At 38.0% G+C, this 17,098-nt stretch overlaps 2 long non-coding RNA genes across 2 annotated transcripts; both read left to right on the plus strand.

Annotated features, from left to right (window-relative positions):
- Nucleotides 1-91: 91 nt before the first annotated feature.
- LOC149260963 (uncharacterized) lies at nucleotides 92-5,393 on the plus strand. Its single transcript, XR_016248374.1, has 6 exons — nucleotides 92-390; nucleotides 530-1,045; nucleotides 4,602-4,680; nucleotides 4,771-4,847; nucleotides 4,955-5,231; nucleotides 5,319-5,393. It is a non-coding gene; the product is annotated as an uncharacterized LOC149260963 (long non-coding RNA).
- A 131-nt stretch (nucleotides 5,394-5,524) lies between these two features.
- Nucleotides 5,525-16,547, plus strand: LOC149260964 (uncharacterized). The gene is made up of 10 exons (XR_016248375.1): nucleotides 5,525-5,823; nucleotides 5,963-6,478; nucleotides 10,618-10,696; nucleotides 10,787-10,863; nucleotides 10,966-11,204; nucleotides 11,291-11,365; nucleotides 11,469-11,790; nucleotides 11,930-12,445; nucleotides 16,136-16,212; nucleotides 16,315-16,547. It is a non-coding gene; the product is annotated as an uncharacterized LOC149260964 (long non-coding RNA).
- Nucleotides 16,548-17,098: the final 551 nt, after the last annotated feature.

The following is a 17,098-nucleotide window of genomic DNA, read 5'->3' on the forward strand; positions in this document are numbered from 1 at the left end:
GTTTAACATTACTAATTGTGTTTTTATTTTAACAATATTCAACACACTTTTTTTTTTCCCTTTCAGAGGAGGACAACACATTGCAGGAGAGATGATGTGCGGAGGGGATGTTTGCAATTTTTTCATTGTTCTTTTGTGCATGTTTTGCTTTGTTGAGTTTGAGCATGGCCATGCTGTGTTGTACTCGTTTTCCTTTGTTTTGAATTTCTTTTTGTTTTTTTGTAGTTTTGTCTTGGTTTCGTTTGTTGAGTGTGTTGTACTCTTGCTTTGTTTTGTTTTTTTATTTCTTTCATGTTTCTTGCAAATTTGTCTTGGTTTCGTTTGTTGGGTGCGGAAATTGAAATGAATGAAGCAGACAGAGAAAATTGAGGTAATTGTTCATAAATGAAGGTGAGTCAACATATCTACATGAAATGCAGTTCACTTAAAAGCATTTTTCACTTATTTGTGGATCTATTTGTTTGCTATTCCAATTATTATATGTTTTATCTATGCTCTGATAGTCAAGTATATTGATCTTTTTATGTAGTGAACAACTACAATTGTATGGTCTACAAAGGTCAAGTGGTGAAGATGCATTAGACATTCTACAAACATGGCAAAAAAGAAGGGTGAAACATACTTCTCTCATGCACAATGGTAGTCCTTTAATACGCTGAAATATTCGTTAGTTGCACAATGATTTATCATTTTGTCATTGTTTCGAGGTAGGATGCTCATGTTCATGGGTGTGACATTCAATATTTTTCCTAGAACTTTGATATGAAAGAAATGGAAATGCCACATTGTTGTTCACATGTTTAGGGATTATTTTTCATGATTGTTGTTGTTATAATATTAGCAAGGGCGGGTAGGTATGTCTATGGAGAGCAGGTATGTGTATGGTTAATTCATCATTTTGTATATTTATCCTTTAAGCTCCAATGGTTTATTCGTGATCTCATATATAATATTACTTTGTGCAGCGAGTGACTAGAATTGTAGTGTCTGGGAGGATCGAGTGCGCAAGAGAGCTTAGGAAATATACATGCAGCGCATAGGATGGGTGAGTCATGTTGTTTTCCAACAAAATATTGTTATTATTATTTGTTATTTCGGCGTTTTCTCCTTCTAGCATTGTTCTCGGTTAGTAACACTTAAATAATGGTTTGACACATACATAAAATGGTATGTCTAAAATTATATGCTAATTTGGTCAACATCACACGCAAAACCCCACACAATGTGCCTTAGAGAGGAGGATGGTAAGGTCGAGCAAGCAAGCATACTGAGCCTTCAACAAATCAACCATTGTGCTCGTGCACAACACTAGGATTTTGGGTGTTTTGTTGTTTTTCCACGGTACTGGAATCTAGGTTAGAGTCATAAAATCACTGACACTACCAATCCAAATACCACAACAAACTACTTTGCCCAATGAAATATAAACAACAGTAATCAATTAGTGCACAAATATAGACAAATTTTTACAATTTTCTTAATAACCCAACTTCGTGATATTAACAAACTGTAATACAACTGTCTAAGGCTCCCGTACTAGGGATCATCGCTCTCATACAATCATTGATACAAGGAATACAAACTAGGGTTTGATGTCAACAACTTTGACCACCAAAGTACGTTGAAAAAGATACACTATCTTACTAGATGATCTAGTGCACTTCACAACTCCATTAGTCGTTTCCTGAACACATCTGCCCGGTTCATTGTCTCCCAATTTGCAGCAACACCAATTTGCCTCTATGAATGATCCTGCTCCTTTAGGTCACTAAACACAACGCCAATCTTCCCTCTAGCTTAGCATTAGTCCATTAACACGAAGACATAGGGCCTTCTGTTGAGTTGTACACAACTCTAGACTGCCCACTGCTGCTCCTCAGCTCCTTTGGGACTTCTTGCCCACTGGATGCTCCTTAGTCGTTCAAGAACACAACTCTTAGGGAATTCTTCCCTCTATTGCCTATTTGTTCTGCTTCAATGAGGCAAACTTAGGGAATGGATGGATGCCACCTATACACGGTTTCACACCCACAAGCTTGGGTGCAATGCCCACAACCTTGGATTCTTAGTCCAGAAGTGACTTTGTGGTGCTGATTCCTCCACAACCCTATGACCTAGGTTTTGGAGTACCTCTGAAACTACCAATCTTAACACTCCCTATTAGCAAGGGAGGTACTTCCAACACTAAGAAGTATCCATCATCATCACCAGCGACAGTAGCCCATCTAACGTCTGCCACTGTAGCATACTCTGTAGAATGAACAACACTATCTCAGTAGTGCCTCTGCCTCTCCCTCATCTCATTTGAACCGAAATAACTCAACACTTCCATAGGGTTGGTCCCTTTGAAGCTAGACTCTCTCTGAGTCTGCATGATCTCCATTGGCTCAACATGTTACTGATTCGTGCTCTACAAGGTCAGTCTGAGCTCCTGTCGAATACGACCGTCATCACTGCAACTTAATCCTGCAAGCACTCATTCTCGTAGGTCAAACACAACACATGCACATTGCAGCCAATCTAGTTGCCAAGCCAATCAAGACCACATCTCCATGTCTTTACTTGAAACATATGCTCCATGATCTAGACAATCTCAACTCCCTCTTAGTTGCTTCGCTGCGGACACGCTGATTTAATGGCCCTCTAAAGTAGTTATGATACCATGTTTTTCCACGGTACTGGAATCTAGGTTAAGGTCTTAAAATCACTGACACTACCAATCCAAATACCACAACAAAATACTTTGCTCAACGAAATATAAATGACAGTAAATCAATTACTGAAGAAATATATACAAGTTTTTACAATTTTTTTAACAAACCAACTTCGTTATATTAACAAACTGTAATACAATTGTTTATGGCTTCTGTACCAAGGATCACGGCCCTCATACAATCACTGATACAAGTGATACAAAGTTGGGTTTGGTGTCAACAACTTTGACCGCTAATATACCCTTAACAAGCTGCACTGACTTACTAGTTGATCTAGTGTACGTCACAACTCCACTAGTCATATATTAAACACATCTTCCCATCCCTTTAGCTCCCAATCTGCATCAACACGAATTTGCCTCTATCAATGTTATTGTTTCTTTTGGTGACTGAGCACAGCTCCAATCTGCGCTCTCGTAGATCATTAGTATATTAACAACCAAGACATAGGATCTTTTGTTGAGTTGTTGACAATTCAGTCTGTGAACAACTCTAGACTGTCGACTAATTCTCCTCATCTCCTTTGGGAGTTCTTGCAAACTAGCTGCTCCTTAGTCATTCAAGAACACAACTCTTAGGGACTTCTTCTTTTTCCTAGTTGTGTTGCTTCAATGAGACAAAGTTATGGCATGGAGGGCTTCCACTTATCATTGTCAAAACTCCTTCGACAACAAACTTGGTCTTGTCAAATTACTCCCTTAACCTCCTCCTCTAACAGTCCTCAAATTCCTCCTGAAGTGAATTTACTTAGAGCGTGGAGCAAGGCACTACAACCCTCCCAAAACTATTCTTTTGGCTACTCTTAATACTCACCTAAACGAGGACACCTATCATGTACTTTTCCTCCTTGTAGACGTCCACTTTTTCTCTCCAAAACCCTTGTGGAAGAACTCAACCCTAACTACGGCAACCTTAACCAGATCCAACCTACATTCAAACTACTCCAAGAACCTTTGATTTTTCGCTCGTACTGTAGATGAACGCAGCCTAACCTTGGCTGCCAAGTAAGCTACAGGACCCTCCAATAGTCATTATATCATCCACCTACAATACTTCAAAAGTCTTGGCCTGTTAGAGAGAGCCTGCTTCTGTTTTCATGCTCAGATTTCGTCCTCAAAAGTCTCGGACTAGTCCCTCTTTACTTCTTGTGCTTACCTGCATAACCACAACCCAAAACAGTCTCAAAACCAACCCTAACTAGACTTGATCCTTTATCCTTCTTGGTTGCGGACTCGTGCTCCTGTTTCAATCTTCACGTAAGGAATAAGTGTCTTGATTGGGTGAGGAATGAGGCTCCTCCTCACTCCTATTTATATCATTCCTTAGTGTGACATTTAAACTTCTCAAATTATCTCCTCAATTCAAGGCCGACTTGAAACTTAAGACAAGTTCATCCACATAATCAAATAAAAATTATTTTCACTCAATCCATAAGGCCTTTGTTGGTGCTACAAGCGACCCCTTATTCATTTAGGGGTGCCCTACAATCTCCAAGTGCCAAGTGTCCAAATCCATACACGGTTTCACACCCGCAAGCTTGGGTGCAAAGTCGACACACTTGGGTTCTTCGCCCATAAATGACTTTGTGGTGCCAATTCCTCCAAAACCCTGTAGCCTAGGGTTTGGAGTACCTTCCAAGTTACCAATCTCAACATGTTCAATATGTTTAAATTCGATTGGATCCCTCTTACAAAAAGGATTATTTATCTTGTGATAACATTGATTGCATTATTCCTACTAGAATTATGTCTAGTTTAGAAATTTATAAACTGAGATGTAGCATGAAATATAAATGGGTTGGAATTAAGTTGTTTCACAAGTTCATGCCTTCAATTCTCTATTTATTTTTTATTAGAATACTAATATTTTATTTTCTATCTACCGCAGATGGTCGATTCCAGTGAGTAGAATTACATAAAATACAAAATGGATTATCCCCCTTTATATAAAAAAAGTTCAAAGCAAGGTATGTTTCACATTATGATTGATTGTTGCATTCAACTCTACAGTATAACTTGTATAATGATACTAATTTCTTATTACGTATCTGTTGTAGATGGCTTGTTCGGGTGAGCATGTGTAAGTGGAATACAAAATGGACTGTGTATCTTTATATAGCAAACTTAAGACGAGGTATGTTTGCAATTACTAATAGTTATTTGTTTTGAATTATGCTTGCTATTACTATTTGCGTCTTTATTTTAACTTTATTCACACCACTTTTTCCCCTTTCATCAAAGGAGAGGACACTACAATAGACACAATATGCAAAAGGGAAGTTTGCAAAGGACACTACAATAGACATAATATGCAAAAGGGAAGTTTGCAATTTTTTGTTTGTTGTTGTCTACATGATTTGTTTTTGTTGAAGTCAATGCCTTCATTCTCTCTAGTTTGACTTTTATTAGAAACCTAATATTTTATTGTATATCTGTTGTGGATGCCATTTTTCAATGAGCATGAATACGTGAAATGCAAAATGGACTCTCCCATTTTATATAACAATCCCAAATAAAGGTGTGTTTCTTATTATGATCAATTATCGCGTACTCTTTAGTTTAACTTAAATAACGATTCTAATAGCTTATTGTGTATCTTTTGTAGATGGTTGGTTTTGATGAGCAAAAGCAAGTGGAATACAGGAGAGTGTCCATTGTTATAAGACAAACTCTAGGGGAGGTGTGTTTCCTATTATGAATAATTATTGCTTTTGAAATATGTTTAACATTACTAATTGTGTTTTTATTTTAACAATATTCAACACACTTTTTTTTTTCCCTTTCAGCGGAGGACAACACATTGCAGGAGAGATGATGTGCGGAGGGGATGTTTGCAATTTTTTCATTGTTCTTTTGTGCATGTTTTGCTTTGTTGAGTTTGAGCATGGCCATGCTGTGTTGTACTCGTTTTCCTTTGTTTTGAATTTCTTTTTGTTTTTTTGTAGTTTTGTCTTGGTTTCGTTTGTTGAGTGTGTTGTACTCTTGCTTTGTTTTGTTTTTTTATTTCTTTCATGTTTCTTGCAAATTTGTCTTGGTTTCGTTTGTTGGGTGCGGAAATTGAAATGAATGAAGCAGACAGAGAAAATTGAGGTGATTGTTCATAAATGAAGGTGAGTCAACATATCTACATGAAATGCAGTTCACTTAAAAGCATTTTTCACTTATTTGTGGATCTATTTGTTTGCTATTCCAATTATTATATGTTTTATCTATGCTCTGATAGTCAAGTATATTGATCTTTTTATGTAGTGAACAACTACAATTGTATGGTCTACAAAGGTCAAGTGTTGAAGATGCATTAGACATTCTACAAACATGGCAAAAAAGAAGGGTGAAACATACTTCTCTCATGCACAATGGTAGTCCTTTAATACGCTGAAATATTCGTTAGTTGCACAATGATTTATCATTTTGTCATTGTTTCGAGGTAGGATGCTCATGTTCATGGGTGTGACATTCAATATTTTTCCTAGAACTTTGATATGAAAGAAATGGAAATGCCACATTGTTGTTCACATGTTTAGGGATTATTTTTCATGATTGTTGTTGTTATAATATTAGCAAGGGCGGGTAGGTATGTCTATGGAGAGCAGGTATGTGTATGGTTAATTCATCATTTTGTATATTTATCCTTTAAGCTCCAATGGTTTATTCGTGATCTCATATATAATATTACTTTGTGCAGCGAGTGACTAGAATTGTAGTGTCTGGGAGGATCGAGTGCGCAAGAGAGCTTAGGAAATATACATGCAACGCATAGGATGGGTGAGTCATGTTGTTTTTCAACAAAATATTGTTATTATTATTTGTTATTTCGGCGTTTTCTCCTTCTAGCATTGTTCTCGGGTAGTACCACTTAAATAATGGTTTGACACATACATAAAATGGTATGTCTAAAATTATATGCTAATTTGGTCAACATCACACGCAAAACCCCACACAATGTGCCTTAGAGAGGAGGATGGTAAGGTCGAGCAAGCAAGCATACTGAGCCTTCAACAAATCAACCATTGTGCTCGTGCACAACACTAGGATTTTGGGTGTTTTGTTGTTTTTCCACAGTACTGGAATCTAGGTTAGAGTCATAAAATCACTGACACTACCAATCCAAATACCACAACAAACTACTTTGCCCAATGAAATATAAACAACAGTAATCAATTAGTGCACAAATATAGACAAATTTTTACAATTTTCTGAATAACCCAACTTCGTGATATTAACAAACTGTAATACAACTCTCTAAGGCTCCCGTACTAGGGATCATCGCTCTCATACAATCATTGATACAAGGAATACAAACTAGGGTTTGATGTCAACAACTTTGACCACCAAAGTACGTTGAAAAAGATACACTAACTTACTAGATGATCTAGTGCACTTCACAACTCCATTAGTCGTTTCCTGAACACATCTGCCCGGTTCATTGTCTCCCAATTTGCAGCAACACCAATTTGCCTCTATGAATGATCCTGCTCCTTTAGGTCACTAAACACAACGCCAATATTCCCTCTAGCTTAGCATTAGTCCATTAACAACGAAGACATAGGGCCTTCTGTTGAGTTGTACACAACTCTGTTTGCGAACAACTCTAGACTGCCCACTGCTGCTCCTCAGCTCCTTTGGGATTTCTTGCCCACTAGCTGCTCCTTAGTCGTTCAAGAACACAACTCTTAGGGAATTCTTCCCTCTATTGCCTATTTGTTCTGCTTCAATGAGGCAAACTTAGGGAATGGATGGATGCCACCTATCACTGTCAAAAGTCCTTCAACAACCAACGTGGGCTAGTCAAACTGTTCCCTTGACCTCCTTTTCCGGAGCATCCCTTCTTTTGCCCTTTTAACCATCCTCAAATTCCTTCTCAAGTGACTGTACTTAGGGCTTGGACCAAGCCACTCCAGCCTTCCCAAAACAACTCTTTTGGCTGCTCCAACTACTGTCCTAAACTAAGACACCAATCCTACACTTTCCTCCTTGTAGACATCCACTTCAATCTTATGATGAGAAATAAATGACTTGATTTGGTGAGGAATGAGGCTCCTCCTCACTCCTATTTATATCATTCCTTAGGATGACATCTAACATTCTTTAATAGTCTCCTCAAGTCAAGGACGACTTGAAACTTAAGACAAATTCACACACATAATGACATAAAAAAAAAATTCTCTCAACCCACAAGGCCTCTCTTGGTGCTACAAGCGGCCATTGTTCCTTTAAGGGTTCCCTACAATCTCCAAGTGCCAAGTGCCAAATCAATACACAGTTTCACACCCACAAGCTTGGGTGCAATGCCCACACCATGGGTTCTTAGTCCAAAAGTAATTTTGTGGTGTTGATTTCTCCACAACCCTGTAGCCTAGGGTTTGGAGTACCTCCAAAGCTACCAATCTTAACACTCCCTCTTAGCAAGGGAGGTACTTCCAACACTAGGAAGTCTCCATCATCATCACTGGCGACACTAGCCCATCTAACGTCTGCCACTGTAGCATACTCTGTAGAATGAACAACACTATCTCAGTAGTGCCTCTGCCTCTGCCTCATCTCGTTTGAACCGAAATATCTCAAAATTTCCAAAGGGTTGCTCCCTTTGAAGCTAGAATCCCTCTGAGTCTACACGATCTCCATTGGCTGAACCTGTTACTGATTTCGTGCCCTTCAAGGTCAGTCTGAGCTCCGGTCGAACACGACCGTCATCATTGCAACTTAATCTTGCAAGCACTCATCCTCGTAGGTCAAACACAACACATGCACATTCCAGCCAATCTCGTTGCCAAGCCAGTCAAGACCACATCTCCATGTCTTCAGCTGAAACATATGCTCCATGATCTAGACAATCTCAACTCCCTCTTAGTTGCTTCGCTGTGGACACGCTGATTCAATGGCCCTCCAAAGTAGTTATGATACCATGTTGTTTTTCCACGATACTAGAATCTAGGTTAAGGTCTTAGAATCACTGACACTACCAATCCAAATACCACAACAAACTCCTTTGCTCAACGAAATATAAACGACAGTAAATCAATTACTGAACAAATATATACAACTTTTTACAATTTTTTTAACAACCCAACTTCGTTATATTAACAAACTGTAATACAATTGTTTATGGCTTCTGTACCAAGGATCATGGCCCTCATACAATCACTGATACAAGTGATACAAAGTAGGGTTTGGTGTCAAGAACTTTGACCACTAATATACCCTTAACAAGTTGCATTGACTTACTAGTTGATCTAGTGTACGTCACAGCTCCACTAGTCATATCTTGAACACATCTTCCTAGCCCTTTAGCTCCCAATCTGCATCAACACCAATCTGCCTCTATCAATGTTATTGTTCCTTTTGGTGACTGAACACAGCTCCAATCTGCGCTCCAGTTGATCATTAGTATATTAACAACCAAGACATAGGATCTTTTGTTGAGTTGTTGACAATTCAGTCTGTGAACAACTCTAGACTTTCGACTACTTCTCTTCATCTCCTTTGGGAGTTCTTGCAAACTAGCTGCTCCTTAGTCATTCAAGAACACAACTCTTAGGGACTTCTTCTTTTTCCTAGTTGTGTTGCTTCAATGAGACAAAGTTATGGCATGGAGGGCTTCCACTTATCATTGTCAAAAGTACTTCTTCAACAACAATCTTGGTCTTGTCAAACTAATCCCTTAACCTCCTCCTTTCCCTGAGCATCCCTTCTTTTGTCGTTCTAAAAGTCCTCAAATTCCTCTTGAAGTGAATTTACTTAGAGCGTGGAGCAAGCCACTACAACCCTCTGAAAACTGTTCTTTTGGCTACTCCTAATACTCACCTAAACGAGGACACCAATCATGTACTTTTCCTCCTTGTAGACGTCCACTTTTTCTCTCCAAAACCCTTGGATCTAAGTGAGACTTTTTTGGAAGAACTCAACCCTAACTATGGTAACCTTAACCAGATCCAACCTACATTCAAACTACTCCAAGAACCTTTGATTTTTCGCTCCTACTGTAGATGAATGCAGCCTAACCTTGGCTGCCAAGTAAGCTACATGACCCTCCAATAGTCATAATTTCATCCACCTGCAATACTTCAAAAATCTTGGCTTGTTAGAGAGAGCTTGCTTTTGTTTTCATGCTCAGATTTCGTCCTCAAAAGTCTCGGACTAGTCCCCTTTTACTCGTTGTCTTTACCTGCATAACCACAACCCAAAACAGTCTCAAACCCAACCCTAACTAGACTTGATCCTTTATCCTTCTTGTTTGCGGACTCGTCCTCCTATTTCAATCTTCACGTGAGGAATAAGTGTCTTGATTGGGTGAGGAATGAGGCTTCTCCTCACTCCTATTTATATCATTCCTTAGCGTGACATTTAAACTTCTCAAATTATCTCCTCAATTCAAGGTCGACTTGAAACTTAAGACAAGTTCATCCACATAATCAAATAAAAATTATTTTCACTCAATCCACAAGGCCTCTGTTGGTGCTACAAGCGACCCCTTATTCCTTTAGGGGTGCCCTACAATCTCCAAGTGCCAAGTGCCAAGTGTCCAAATCCATACACGGTTTCACACCTGCAAGCTTGGGTGCAAAGTCGACACACTTGGGTTCTTTGCCCATAAATGACTTTGTGGTGTCAATTCCTCCAAAACCCTGTAGCCTAGGGTTTGGAGTACCTCCCAAGTTACCAATCTCAACATGTTCAATATGTTTAAATTTGATTGGATCCCTCTTACAAAAAGGATTATTTATCTTGTGATAACATTGATTGCATTATTCCTACTAGAATTATGTCTAGTTTAGAAATTTATAAACTGAGATGTAGCACGAAATATAAATGGGTTGGAATTAAGTTGTTTCACAAGTTCATGCCTTCAATTCTCTATTTATTTTTTATTAGAATACTAATATTTTATTTTCTATCTACCGCAGATGGTTGATTCGAATGAGTAGAATTACATAAAATACAAAATGGATTATCCCCCTTTATATAAAAAAAGTTCAAAGCAAGGTATGTTTCACATTATGATTGATTGTTGCATTCAACTCTACAGTTTAACTTGTATAATGATACTAATATCTTATTATGTATCTACTGTAGATGGCTTGTTCGGGTGAGCATGTGTAAGTGGAATACAAAATGGAATGTCTATCTTTATATAGAAAACTCAAGACGAGGTATGTTTGCAATTACTAATAGTCATTTGTTTTGAATTATGCTTGCTATTACTATTTGTGTCTTTATTTTAACCTTATTCACACCACTTTTTTCCCTTTCAGCAAAGGAGAGGACACCACAATAGATATAATGTGCAAAAGGGAAGTTTGCAATTTTTTGTTTGTTGTTGTCTACATGATTTGTTTTTGTTGAAGTCCATGCCTTCAATCTCTCTGGTTTGACTTTTATTAGAAATCTAATATTTTATTGTATATCTCTTGTAGATGCCATTTTTCAATGAGCATGAATACGTGAAATACAAAATGGACTCTCCCATTTTATATAACAATCTCAAATAAAGGTGTGTTTCTTATTATGATCAATTATCGCATACTTTTAGTTTAACTTACATAACGATTCTAATAGCTTATTGTGTATCTTTTGTAGATGGTTGGTTTTGATGAGCAAAAGCAAGTGGAATACAGGAGAGCGTCCATTGTTATAAAACAAACTCTGGGGGAGGTGTGTTTCCTATTATGAATAATTATTGCTTTTGAAATATGTTTAACATTACTAATTGTGTGTTTATTTTAACCATATTCAACCCACTTTTTTTCCCTTTCAGCGGAGGACAACACTTGCAGGAGAGATGATGTGTGGAGGGGATGTTTGCAATTTTTTCTTTGTTCTTTTGTGCATGTTTTCTTTTGTTGAGTTTGAGCATGGCCATGCTGTGTTGAACTCATTTTCCTTTGTTTGGAATTTCTTTTTGTTTTTTTTAGTTTGGTCTTGGTTTCGTTTGTTGAGTGTGTTGTACTCTTGCTTTGTTTTGTTTTTTTATTTCTTTAATGTTTCTTATAAATTTGTCTTGGTTTCTTTTGTTGGGTGCGGAAATGGAAATGAATGAAGCAGACAGAGAAAATTGAGGAAATTTTTCATAAATGAAGGTGAGTCAATGCATCTACATGAAATGCAGTTCACTTAAAAGCATTTTTCACTTATTTGTGGATCCATTTGTTTGCTATTCAAATTATTATATGTTTTATCTATGCTCTGATAGTCAAGTATATTGATCTTTCTATGTAGTGAACAAATACAATTGTATGGTTTACAAAGGTGAAGTGGTGAAGATGCATTAGACATTCTACAAACATGGCACAAAAGAAGGGTGAAACATACTTCTCTCATGCACAATACTAGTCCTTTAATACGCTGAAATATTCGTTAGTTGCACAATGATTTATCATTTTGTCATTGTTTCGAGGTAGTATGCTCTTGTTCATGGGTGTGAAATTCAATATTTTTCCTAGAACTTTGATATGAAAGAATTGGAAATGCCACATTGGTGTTCACATGTTTAGGGATTATTTTTCATGGTTGTTGTTGTTATGATATTATCAAGGGTGGGTAGGTATGTCTATGGAGAGCAGGTATGTGTATGGTTAATTCATCACTTTGTATATTTATCCTTTAAGCTCCAATGGTTTATTTGTGATCTCATATATAATATTACTTTGTGCAGCGAGTGACTAGAATTGTAGTGTCTGGGAGGATCGAGTGGGCAAGATAGCTTAGGAAATATACATGCAGCGCAGAGGATGGGTGAGTCATGTTGTTTTCCAACAAAATATTGTTATTATTGTTTGTTATTTCGGCGTTTTCTCCTTCTAGCATGGTTCTCGAGTAGTATCACTTAAATAATGGTTTGACATATACATAAAATGGTATGTTTAAAATTATATGCTAATTTGGTCAACGTGACATGCAAAACCCCACACAATGTGTCTTAGAGAGGAGGATGGTAAGGTCGAGCAAGCAAGCATACTGAGCCTTCAACAAATCAACCATTGTGCTAGTGGACAACACTAGGATTTTGGGTGTTTTGTTGTTTTCCACGGTACTGGAATCTAGGTTAGAGTCGTAAAATCATTGACACTACCAATCCAGATACCACAACAAACTACTTTGCGCAATGAAATATAAACAACAGTGATCAATTAGTGCACAAATATAGACAACTTTTTACAATTTTTTTAATAACCCAACTTCGTGATATTAACAAATAGTAATACAACTGTCTAAGGCTCCCCTACTAGGGATCATTGCTCTCATACAATCATGGATACAAGGAATGCAAACTAGGGTTTGATGTCAACAACTTTGACCACCAAAGTACGTTGAAAAAGACACACTAACTTACTAGATGATCAAGTGCACTTCATAATTCCATTGGTCGTTTCCTGAACACATCTGCTCGGTTCATTGTTTCCCAATTTGCAACAACACCAATTTGCCTCTATGAATGATCCTGCTTCTTTAGGTCACTGAACACAAAGCCAATTTGCCCTCTAGCTTAGCATTAGTCCATTAACAACCAAGACACTGGGCCTTCTGTTGAGTTGTACACAACTCTGTTTGCGAACAACTCTAGACTGCCCACTGCTACTCCTCAGCTCCTTTGGGACTTCTTGCCCACTAGTTGCTCCTTAGTCGTTCAAGAACACAACTCTTAGGGAATTCTTCCCTCTATTGCCTATTTGTTCTGCTTCAATGAGGCAAACTTAGGGAATGGATGGATGCCACCTATCACTGTCAAAAGTCCCTCAACAACAAACCTGGGCTAGTCAAACTGTTCCCTTGACCTCCTTTTCCGGAGCATCCCTTCTTTTGCCCTTTTAAAAATCCTCAAATTCCTTCTCAAGTGACTGTAGTTAGGGCTTGGAGCAAGCCACTCCATCCCTCTCAAAACAGCGCTTTTGGCTGCTCCAACTACTGTCCTAAACTAAGACACCAATCCTACACTTTTCCTCCGTGTAGACATCCACTTCTGCTCTCCAAAAGACTTGGATTGCAGCGAGACTTTTTCTGAAGAACTCGCCCCTAACTAGGGCAACCTGAAGTAGGTCCAATCCACTTGCAAACCACTCCAACAACCTCTGATTTATTCTCTCGTACTATAGATGAATTTGGCATATCCTTGGCTGCCACGTCTAGATGATTCATTCATCATCACCGGCGACACTAGCCCATCTAACGTCGACCACTGTAGCATACTCTGTAGAATGAACAACACAATCTCAGTAGTGCATCTGCCTTTGCCTCATCTCATTTAAACCGAAATATCTCAACACTTCCATAGGGTTGCTCCCTTTGAAGCTAGACTCCCTCTAAGTATGCACTATCTCCATTGACTCAACCTGTTACTGATCTCGTGCCCTACAAGGTCAGTCTAAGCTCCGGTCGAACACGATCGTCATCGCTGCAAGCACTCATCCTCGTAGGTCAAACACAACACATACACATTCCAGCCAATCTCGTTGCCAAGCCAGTCAAGACCACATCTCCATGTCTTCAGCTGAAACATATGCTCCATGATCTAGATGATCTCAACTCCCTCTGAGTTGCTTCGCTGTGGACACACTGATTCAATGGCCCTTCAAAGTAGTTATGATACCATGTTGTTTTTCCACGGTACTAGAATCTAGGTTAAGGTCATAGAATCACTGACACTACCAATCCAAATACCACAACAAACTACTCTGCTCAACGAAGTATAAACGACAGTAAATCAATTACTGAACAAATGTATACAACTTTTTACAATTTTTTTAACAACCCAACTCCATTATATTAACATCTTCCCAGCCCTTAGCTCCTAATCTGCATCAACACGAATCTGCGTCTATCAATGTTATTGTTCCTTTTGGTGACTGAACACAACTCCAATCTGCGCTCCAGTTGATCATTAGTATATTAACAACCAAGACATAGGATCATTTGTTGAGTTGTTGACAATTAAGTCTATGAACAACTCTAGGCCGTCGACTACTTCTCCTCATCTCCTTTGGGAGTTCTTGCAAACTAGCTGCTCTTTAGTCATTCAAGAACACAACTCTTAGGGACTTCTTCTTTTTCCTAGTTGTGTTGCTTCAATGAGACAAAGTTATGGCATGGAGGGCTTCCACTTATCATTGTCAAAAGTCCTTCTTCAACAACAAACGTGGTCTTGTCAAACTACTCCCTTAATCACCTCCTTTCCCTGAGCATCCCTTCTTTTGTCGTTCTAACAATCCTCAAATTCCTCCTGGAGTGAATTTACTTAGAGCGTGGAGCAAGCCACTACAACCCTTCGAAAACTGTTCTTTTGGCTACTCCTAATACTCACCTAAACAAGGACACTAATCCTGTGCTTTTCCTCCTTGTAGACGTCCACTTTTTCTCTCCAAAACCCTTGGATCTAACTGAGACTTTTTTGGAAGAACTCAACCCTAACTATGGTAACCTTAACCATATCCAACCTACATTCAAACTACTCCGAGAACCTTTGATTTTTCGCTCCTACTGTAGATGAATGCAACCTAACCTTGGCTGCCAAGTAAGCTACTCGACCCTCCAATAGTCATAATGTCATCCACTTGCAATACTTCAAAAATCTTGGCTTGTTAGAGAGAGCTTGCTTCTGTGTTCATGCTCAAATTTCGTCCTCAAAAGTCTTGGCCTAGTCCCCTTTTACTTGTTGTCTTTACCTGCATAACCACAACCCAAAACAGTCTCAAAACCAACCCTAACTAGACTTGATCCTTTCTCCTTCTTGGTTGCGGACTCGTCCTCCTATTTCAATCTTCACGTGAGGAATAAGTGTCTTTATTGGGTGAGGAATTCGGCTCCTCCTCGCTCCTATTTATATCATTCCTTAGGGTGACATTTAAACTTCTCAAATTATCTCCTCAATTCAAGGCCGACTTGTAACGTAAGACAAGTTCATCCACATAATCAAATAAAAATTATTTTCACTCAATCCACAAGGCCTCTCTTGGTGCTACAAGAGACCCCTTATTCCTTTAGGGGTGCCCTACAATCTGCAAGTGCCAAGTGTCCAAATCCATACAGGGTTTCACACCTGCAAGCTTGGGTGCAAAGTCGACATACTTGGGTTCTTCGCCCATAAATGACTTGGTGGTGCCAATTCCTCCAAAACCATGTAGCCTAGGGTTTGGATTACCTCCCAAGTTACCAATCTCAACATGTTCAATATGTTTAAATTTGATTGGATCCCTTTTACAAAAAGGATTATGTATCTTGTGGTACAATTGCTTGCATTATTCCTACTAAAATTATGTCTAGTTTAGAAATTTATAAACTGAGATGTAGCATGAAATATAAATGGGTTGGAATTAAGCTGTTTAACAAGTTCAAAGCAATGTATGTTTCACACTATGATTGATTGTTGCATTCAATTCTACAGTTTAACTTGTATAATGATACTAATATCTTATTATGTATCTGTTGTAGATGGGTTATTCGGGTGAGTATGTGTAAGTGGAATACAAAATGGAATGTCTATCTTTATATAGCAAACATAAGACGAGGTATGTTTGCAATTACTAATAGTTATTTGTTTTGAATTATGCTTGCTATTACTATTTGTGTCTTTATTTTAACCTTATTCACACCACTTTTTTCCCTTTCAGCAAAGGAGAGGACACTACAATAGATATAATGTGCAAAAGGGAAGTTTGCAATTTTTTGTTTGTTGTTGTCTACATGATTTGTTTTTGTTGAAGTCCAACCCTTCAATCTCTCTAGTTTGACTTTGATTAGAAATCTATTATTTTATTGTATATCTTTTGTAGATGGCATTTTTCAATGAGTATGAATACGTGAAATACAAAATGGACTCTCCCATTTTATATAACAATCTCAAATAAAGGTGTGTTTCTTATTATGATCAATTATCGCATACTCTTTAGTTTAACTTATATAACGATTCTAATAGCTTATTGTGTATCTTTTGTAGATGGTTGGTTTTGATGAGCAAAAGCAAGTGGAATACAAGAGAGTGTCCATTGTTATAAAACAAACTCTAGGGGAGGTGTGTTTCCTATTATGAATAATTATTGCTTCTGAAATATGTGTAACATTACTAATTGTGTGTTTATTTTAACCATATTCAACCCACTTTTTTTCCCTTTCAGCGGAGGACAACACATTGCAGGAGAGATGATGTGCGGAGGGGATGTTGGCAATTTTTTCTTTGTTCTTGTGTGCATGTTTTGTTTTGTTGAGTTTGAGCATGGCCATGCTGTGTTGTACTCATTTTCATTTGTTTTGAATTTCTTTCTGTTTTTTTGTAGTTTGGTCTTGGTTTCGTTTGTTGAGTGTGTTGTAGTCTTGCTTTGTTTTGTTTTTTTTATTTCTTTAATGTTTCTTGTAAATTTGTCTTGGTTTCGTTTGTTGGGTGCGGAAATGGAAATG

Source organism: Pinus tabuliformis, chromosome 6 (genome assembly GCF_031772625.1).
Source record: "Pinus tabuliformis cultivar Carrire ecotype Pingquan chromosome 6, CPIR1, whole genome shotgun sequence".
NCBI lineage: Eukaryota > Viridiplantae > Streptophyta > Pinopsida > Pinales > Pinaceae > Pinus > Pinus tabuliformis.